This window comes from Dioscorea cayenensis, chromosome 20 (assembly GCF_009730915.1).
Source record: "Dioscorea cayenensis subsp. rotundata cultivar TDr96_F1 chromosome 20, TDr96_F1_v2_PseudoChromosome.rev07_lg8_w22 25.fasta, whole genome shotgun sequence".
Classification (NCBI taxonomy): Eukaryota; Viridiplantae; Streptophyta; class Magnoliopsida; order Dioscoreales; family Dioscoreaceae; genus Dioscorea; species Dioscorea cayenensis.
The window spans coordinates 12,674,101-12,681,260 of NC_052490.1; the positions used below are offsets into that span (position 1 = coordinate 12,674,101).

Sequence of the window (7,160 nt, forward strand, 5' to 3'; positions counted from 1 at the left end):
AGGGTTAAATGGATGGAGATCTCAATCGATAAAAGTGAGGTATTGAGGCGATGCTCCCCCTAGGATTCAGGTATTAGGTCCCGAATAAGCAAAGTGTTTCTATGATGAGTAAGTTAAGTCATGGAAATCCAAATATAATCGGATCCGGCCTCCCAATCACCGATACTACTCCCCTACGAGGTCCCGGTGGAGAAATCACTCAATCTCAACACCTCACACCACATATGACTGCAAAGCACTCTAGGGATTCCAAGAGGTGTATCCGATTCCTAAAGATTGATCCAATCCTAATTCCCGGCGAAGGATCCTAACCCCCTACAAGGTCCCGGCGGAGAAATCTCTCAATCTCACACCTCACATCAAATATGGTTGCATAGAGCCTAAGGAACGGAGATAGAATACAATCAATCGGAAGTTAGAGGGGACACTCCACTATATCATGACTCACCCTCTCAACCCTCTTAAATCTTGAAGTTCTAACTCTAATGGAGACCTCTCTCACATCAAAGTAACAAATCATGCAAATCCAATGAACCACAACGATTAATTAAACAAGCAAGCAATGAGAATATAAGATTAAAACTTAATCAAACTCGGATTAAATAGAAACACTAAGCAAATCCACAAAAGATGAGAATCCTAGGGTTCACAAGCCCAAATACCCTCTAGGGTTTTAGCTCTCCACGGAGCAACATACAAAAACACGAGCATCAATGAATGAAAGTACATTAAAACTATAGAAATAAACCCCTTATATATGAGCCCGATGGCCTCGATGGAAGCTTCGACGTCTTGAAGGACCCATCTGCAAAAGCTAGGTTCCTGTGGTGGCTTCCTTGAAGCTATAGCGGAGGAGGAATCGATCAAAAGTTGGTGACGAAAGCGACTCCAAAGCCGCAAAGACCTCCTCTCCAAACCCTAGCCGTCTCACCCCTCAAGAGCCGCACAAAGATCAGGAAAAAAATAGGGTAAAAACGGCTATTTATAGTCCTTAGATCGCGTCATCCACGTTCCCTCATGCTTGCGTGTGGATTTTTCCACTTGTGACGCGTGAGATTGCGAAATTTCGGCGTGAGCAGAAATTTGCTCTGCATCTTGCTACGAGTGAAATTTCTACAATACTTTTTACAAAACATGATCCGAACACTCTTCTCTTAAGGCACATGTCCGAGCATACGTCCATGTGGTAGGCTATAAAACTTTTCTTCATCGACGTATCTTTTAGAGGTCTTGCAATCTTCACAAAGAGAAGGAATATGAAGATGTGGCTGCCTTTGTGCCCTTCCAAATAGTGAATTGACATGAATCTTCTTTTAAGTTGGCACACATCTCCACGTTTATGAACTGCTCTCGTGTCTTGATCCTTGAATTGAACAAGAACTCCCAACATTGTGTCTTTATAGCCTATCTTTGCTTCCTTTTTACTCTTCAAGGCATTCACAATCTATATGCATAAAAGAACACCAAATACACAATATGAGACATAAACCACAGTAAAAATGATGCTCAATGCATGTAAAATATATATAAAAATATGTCTACTCAAGCACTTATCAGCTACACTCATTACCTAGAGCATCGATCACCACATGGGAGGAGATGGTAGAAGTTTTTCTTGCCCGTTATTTCCCTCCCAGAAAATCTACAAAGTTTAGGAATGAGATCTCATCCTTTGTTCAGTTGGAATTGGAGTCTCTATTTGAGACATGGGAAAGGTTCAAGGAGCTCCTGAGAAAGTGCCCGCAACACAGATTCCTGGAGTGGATGATTGTTCAAACCTTTTACAATGGTTTGAACCCGAGTACAACGCAACTCTTGGATGCGGCAGCAGGAGGTACCTTAGGTATCAAGACCCCCGATGAAGCTCGGCAGTTAATTGAAGAAATGGGGTTAAACAACTACCAATGGAATGTTAGGGAGAAGAAAAAAGTGGACGGCCTCCATGAAATAGATGCGGTAACTTCATTAGCGGCTCAAGTGGAGAGTTTGAGTAAGAAGTTAGATCTTCTAACTTCAAATAGAGTGGCGGCCGTGACTAATTACAGCGGGTGTGGTGGAGGACATGCTCCCTCGATTGCACGATTTCTATTGGTGATGGTTCTTGGTGGAGAAACGTTGATTTTTGTAGGTAATGGCATGAGACCTCAAGGAAAACCCATATAACAATACCTACAATTCGGGTTGGAAGAATCATCCCAATTTCTCATGGAGATGTCGGGGGTCCACAAAAAGGCCATGGGGCCCTTTGGGTTTCCAACAACAACAAGCCTCTAAGGTGGAAAAAGCGAGTTTGGGGTTTGGAAACCCGAATGACTGACTTAGAGAAGCACTTGGCTAGATTTGTGCAATCTGCAAATACAAGGTTTGAATCAGTCGAGGCTACACTTCGCAACCACACCGCCTCTTTTCATAACCTTGAAAATCAGGTGGGGCAAATTGCGAAGTCTCTTTCCGAAAGGCCACATGGAAGCTTGCCGAGCAATACAGAGACCAACCCTAGAGAGCATGTGAAGGCGATCACTTTGAGAAGTGGTCATGAGGTTGAAGGTAGGCTTCCAAGTGAGAAGCCAAAAGAACACGCACCCGATGTTATAGAGGTGGAAGAGGCGACGAGCAAAGAGAAAGAGGTGGCACCCCCACCTTTCAAGCCAAGAATCCCTTATCCCTCTAGATTGAAAAATGACCAATAGGATGAACAGTACAATAAGTTCCTGAGTTTGTTCAAGCAACTCCACATCAATATCCCTTTTGTTGATGCATTGGCCCAAATGCCTAAGTATGCGAAGTTCCTGAAAGACTTGTTGACCAACAAAAGGAAGTTGGAGGAGAGTGCTTCAGTGATTTTAGATGCTTCATGTTCGGCGGTATTGCAAAAGAACATGCTGAACAAGAAGAAAAACCCCGAAAGCTTAATCATTCCGTGTAATATTGGCAATTTAGGTGAGGAAATGGCATTGCCGGACTCAGGGGCTAATATCAACGTCATGCCATACACTTTCTTTCAAAAGCTAGGCTTGGGCGAGCCTAGGCCTACTCGGATGACTTTGAAACTAGCGGACCGAACAGTGCGACATCCGAGAGGTATCATTGAATACGTGCTTGTCAAGGTGGACAAGTACATTTTTTCGGTTGACTTTGTAGTGCTAGATGTCGATAAGGATGCGGATGTACCCTTGATACTTGGGAGACCGTTCTATACAGGTACTTGGGAGACCCTTGATACTTGGGAGATCATTTCCATGAGCGTCACTGAGTTTTTGATTCGGATGGGTCTGTATGATGTCGCATATACAGGTACAGTGGAGTATGGACAGTTGCCTGCGGATTTTCCATTATCAGTGACTCCCCATCATGTGTATAGGATTTTGTGTTGCCATGGGGAGTATGAACCGGGGATGTCGAAGGCCACTAGCCTATCACGGTTGAGCTATAGGTATTTGCACGCAGTTATCAGTAGGTCTGTGTCAGGTCAAGTCGATAACACAGCTGCTCTGACCAGGCAGGATTTGCTTTTTTTATACTCCATGGCCCGCAATGTACCCGATTCACAGGGGTGCATATTAGCAGGTATTCGAAGTACCGAGGTCGGGTCTTAGAGTGGGTTTATTATTTCTTTGGACCTTACATTACGAGGCTCATTTTGGGAATGGGTTTGGGGGATGCCTTACGTGGTGCTGAGAGGACATTTGTGCCTACCCCTCTTGCGTTTGAGATGATCAGGATGATGGGGTTGGTACAGAGATGTGGGCCAGGGGTCTATATTATTACTACAGCTACCCCAGAGACCGCCTAGAGCGGAGGAGATACTGCAGAGGGTTCCCGACAAATTCCCGAACCCCTCGCACCACAGGGTCCTCGAGCTTATGACTGTATTGTGAGGCTCGGGAGCGATGTGGGTGAGATTTGGACCAAGATAGCGGAGCTCCGAGCTACCCAGGCAGTGCAGTATCCTGAGATATTAGACCGTTTTGACATGATACGTTAGCTCTCGATGGGCGAGGCCACTGGTTCCCCCACCACCTTCTCCGGCATCTCCCTCACCACTTCTGGCAGCACCCTTCGATTTAGCACCACCAGCAGCAACACCGGAGCCCGAGGGTGATACCGATACTTGACTTTACTTTATTTTCCTTTTATGCATCTCCCTCACCACTTCCGCCAGCATCCTTTGATTTAGCACCGGAGCCCGAGGACGATGCCGCTCCTGAATTCTATAACTCCTTTCTGAACAGTACATAAGACAACAAGTAGATGTTGGTGCTAGTGGAAGGTGGCGTTTCTTCTGGCATTTTGGGCAGCAATACAATCTTCACTCCCTCAAAAGTGAAATTGTAAGAGTTCACGCCGTCGTCATGCACGACCCTCTGATCATACTACCAAAGCTACCCCAAGAATAGGTGATACGCACCCATGGGCACTTCGTCACACCGCACTTCATCCTTGTACTTTACGTCGTTCGAGAAGGTGACCAAGGCATGCTTGGAACTATCAACTCAACTCCCTGCTTAAGCCAGGCCAACTTATACAACTTACCATACCGCTCGTTAGCTATCTTGACCTTCTGCATAGCCTCCTTAGATATGATATTTTCAAAGCTACCTACATTTATCCCAAACTGACACACCTTACAGAGGAGAATACAGATCGGTTGGAAGATGTTGGTTAATAGCCAATCGTCCTCGGCATCTCATGTCAAATAGGACTGATGCGCTATTCGCAAGTGGATGGGTCGCAAACAAGTAGTAAAGTGGGACCCCATGAGAGGTAATGTTGTCAAACCACAGGGACCGGAACTCAAAGTACTTAGATTTCCTCTAATCTCTAGTGAATGAAAGATTGAGTTGGTTTTAAACAAGAACAAAGTAAGAATTGAAAAGAGTGAATGAGAAGAACAGCTAGACTAGGGTTGAGTATTTGATAATATGAGAACATTACCCTCATGAATGAGTATAACAATGAAGAAACAAAAGAAAAATCTTGGGAAAGAAGACATGATTCTTCCCTTTCTACACAAGATGATCTTCCTTATTGCCAATCGCACTTCTCTTCTGCCTCTAACTCGCCCTTGATCTCCATAGATGGTGTGGTCAACCTTGATCTTCAATCTCATCCAAGTCCTTCTGGTGGAGAAAAGAATCCCAGAATAACGATGATCTTGAAATCCTAGAAGTCTAGAGTTATATGGTAATTTTTGGGTTTGACACGGTCTGTAATACGGTCGTGCAATGAGTATGTCCTAGATGAGAACTCTAAGTGACATGAGCTTAGAATATTCTGTGGAATGGGACAAGATCATGTCATGCCCGTGCCTTGCCTGCGCATGGTCGTACGAAGGACTTCCAGCTTGTGCTGCCCTTGTTTAGATGAAACTGTCTTCAGGCTGAGTTTTTCAGTGGGACGTGCACGGTCGTGCGGAGACTGTATTAATATTAAAACATAGCAGAATCCTGATTCTTCTACTCAATTATTCTCTGAATTCACTCCACTTTGCTTCGAGCCCCAAATCTCTGCACATGAAGCAAATATACCCATAATAGCAACTCAAATGGATGGAATTGTGCTAAAAGACAAGTAAATGATTGCAAAGAGAGTAAGTGGTTACAATATGAAATGCACTCATCAAATACCCCCACACTTGAATGTTTGCTAGTCCTCAAGCAATCTCAAACCACTCAATAAAGAGAAGATGAGTGCATTACATTTGAACTCAGGGAAATGGCAAATTCCTAAGCAAAGAGGGAACAACAAGGGTTAGTTCAAACAAGAATGCTCGATAAAGCACCACACTTTTACTTTAAGGACCTTGTGTGTGTGCAAACACTAAAATGAGTGGCCCAAAGTATCCCATTGTCAACCTAACACTAGCTAACCTTTATTTCACTTATAACAATGGGTACTAGCTTCATACACCCTAAGGGTAGCCTTCTCTCCCAGTAGGTCATCAAATGTACACTTGTAATGCCCAAAATTCGACTACTCAAGAGTTGCTTTCACTACTCTAGGGTGATAGCTCTTTTGACAATCTTTCATCACTAAAAATTTCAAATTTGGACTGGTAGGGCATCCCGAAAAGGAATCCGACTTCCAGTTTTTTTTTAACACTATAATTAACGTAGAAAGGTGGTCTTAATTGAAAGGTTTTCGTCCTAAAGAAAGTGGCTCCACAAATACAGGCAACGTGATGAAGTCTTAGGTCCTTAGAAAAAAAGTGAGTCTACAAGTTGCTCCAAATAAGTCCTTAACATGCTCGTGTCCCCCTAAGTTTAAGAATTTACAACAAAATAATTACAGATCATCATTAGAAAGGCACTTATCCACAAAAACAAGCATGCAACCCTCCCCCACACTTGAATGATACATTGTTCTCAATGTATAATTATAAGTCATGCAAAAAAGAAATTTTGAGAACAATAAAGGAAAGAGAGGGGTTTACGTGACTTATTTGCAAATGTGTTTCCAAAAAGAATTATCGTAGAAAAAGAAAGGTGTGTAATTAGTATATAAAACTGAGAAAATAGTCTTGACACGATCGTGCAAGAAACATAAAGAGCGTGTCCCTCTAGAGGGCACGATCATGCACTCCCCCCTTCATCTTCACAAAATGAGCGGACACGATCATGCTAGGGTTCAAAACACAATCCTATCCCGAAGGCAATCTTCTTCCCCTACGAAGGGTTGCACAGGTTTTTACTAAAAAAAAAATCTCATAAGAATCAGATGGCAAACATTAAGATCAAGAGTAGCACAATCTAAAACTCCCAAATAGAACCAAAGGTAAGGATGGTGGCTTGTTGAAGTTGAGGGGCATGACGAGGGAGCAACAAGGCGGGCTCAATCAAAATTCATTGAGAAAACCACAAAAATCTCGTCAATAAATAGATGAGGAAGTAATACAAGACTGGCTGTCATGAAGAAAAATTTGAATTAAAGGTTGCTACCGACGCCGGTAGGGATTTTTAAAGCGTCGGGGTTCGGGGCGAAGGGTTGCGAATAGACACACTCCGAACAAGATAGTGCCAAGATAACTGGGAAGGGCACGAGTCATGCCTAGGGTGTGCCATCTCCTCCCTAAAAATCTCGTGGATAATTTCCTACGAGCTCAAAAGGGAAGACACGATCATGCGAGGAAATTGAGTCATGCGACCATGCTTGGCACAATC

The 7,160-nt window shown here is 43.6% G+C and overlaps 1 non-coding gene across 1 annotated transcript; it reads right to left on the reverse strand.

Moving 5' to 3' along the window:
- Positions 1-1,647: 1,647 nt before the first annotated feature.
- Positions 1,648-1,754, reverse strand: LOC120252132. Its single transcript, XR_005533679.1, has one exon. It is a non-coding gene; the product is annotated as a small nucleolar RNA R71 (small nucleolar RNA).
- Positions 1,755-7,160: the final 5,406 nt, after the last annotated feature.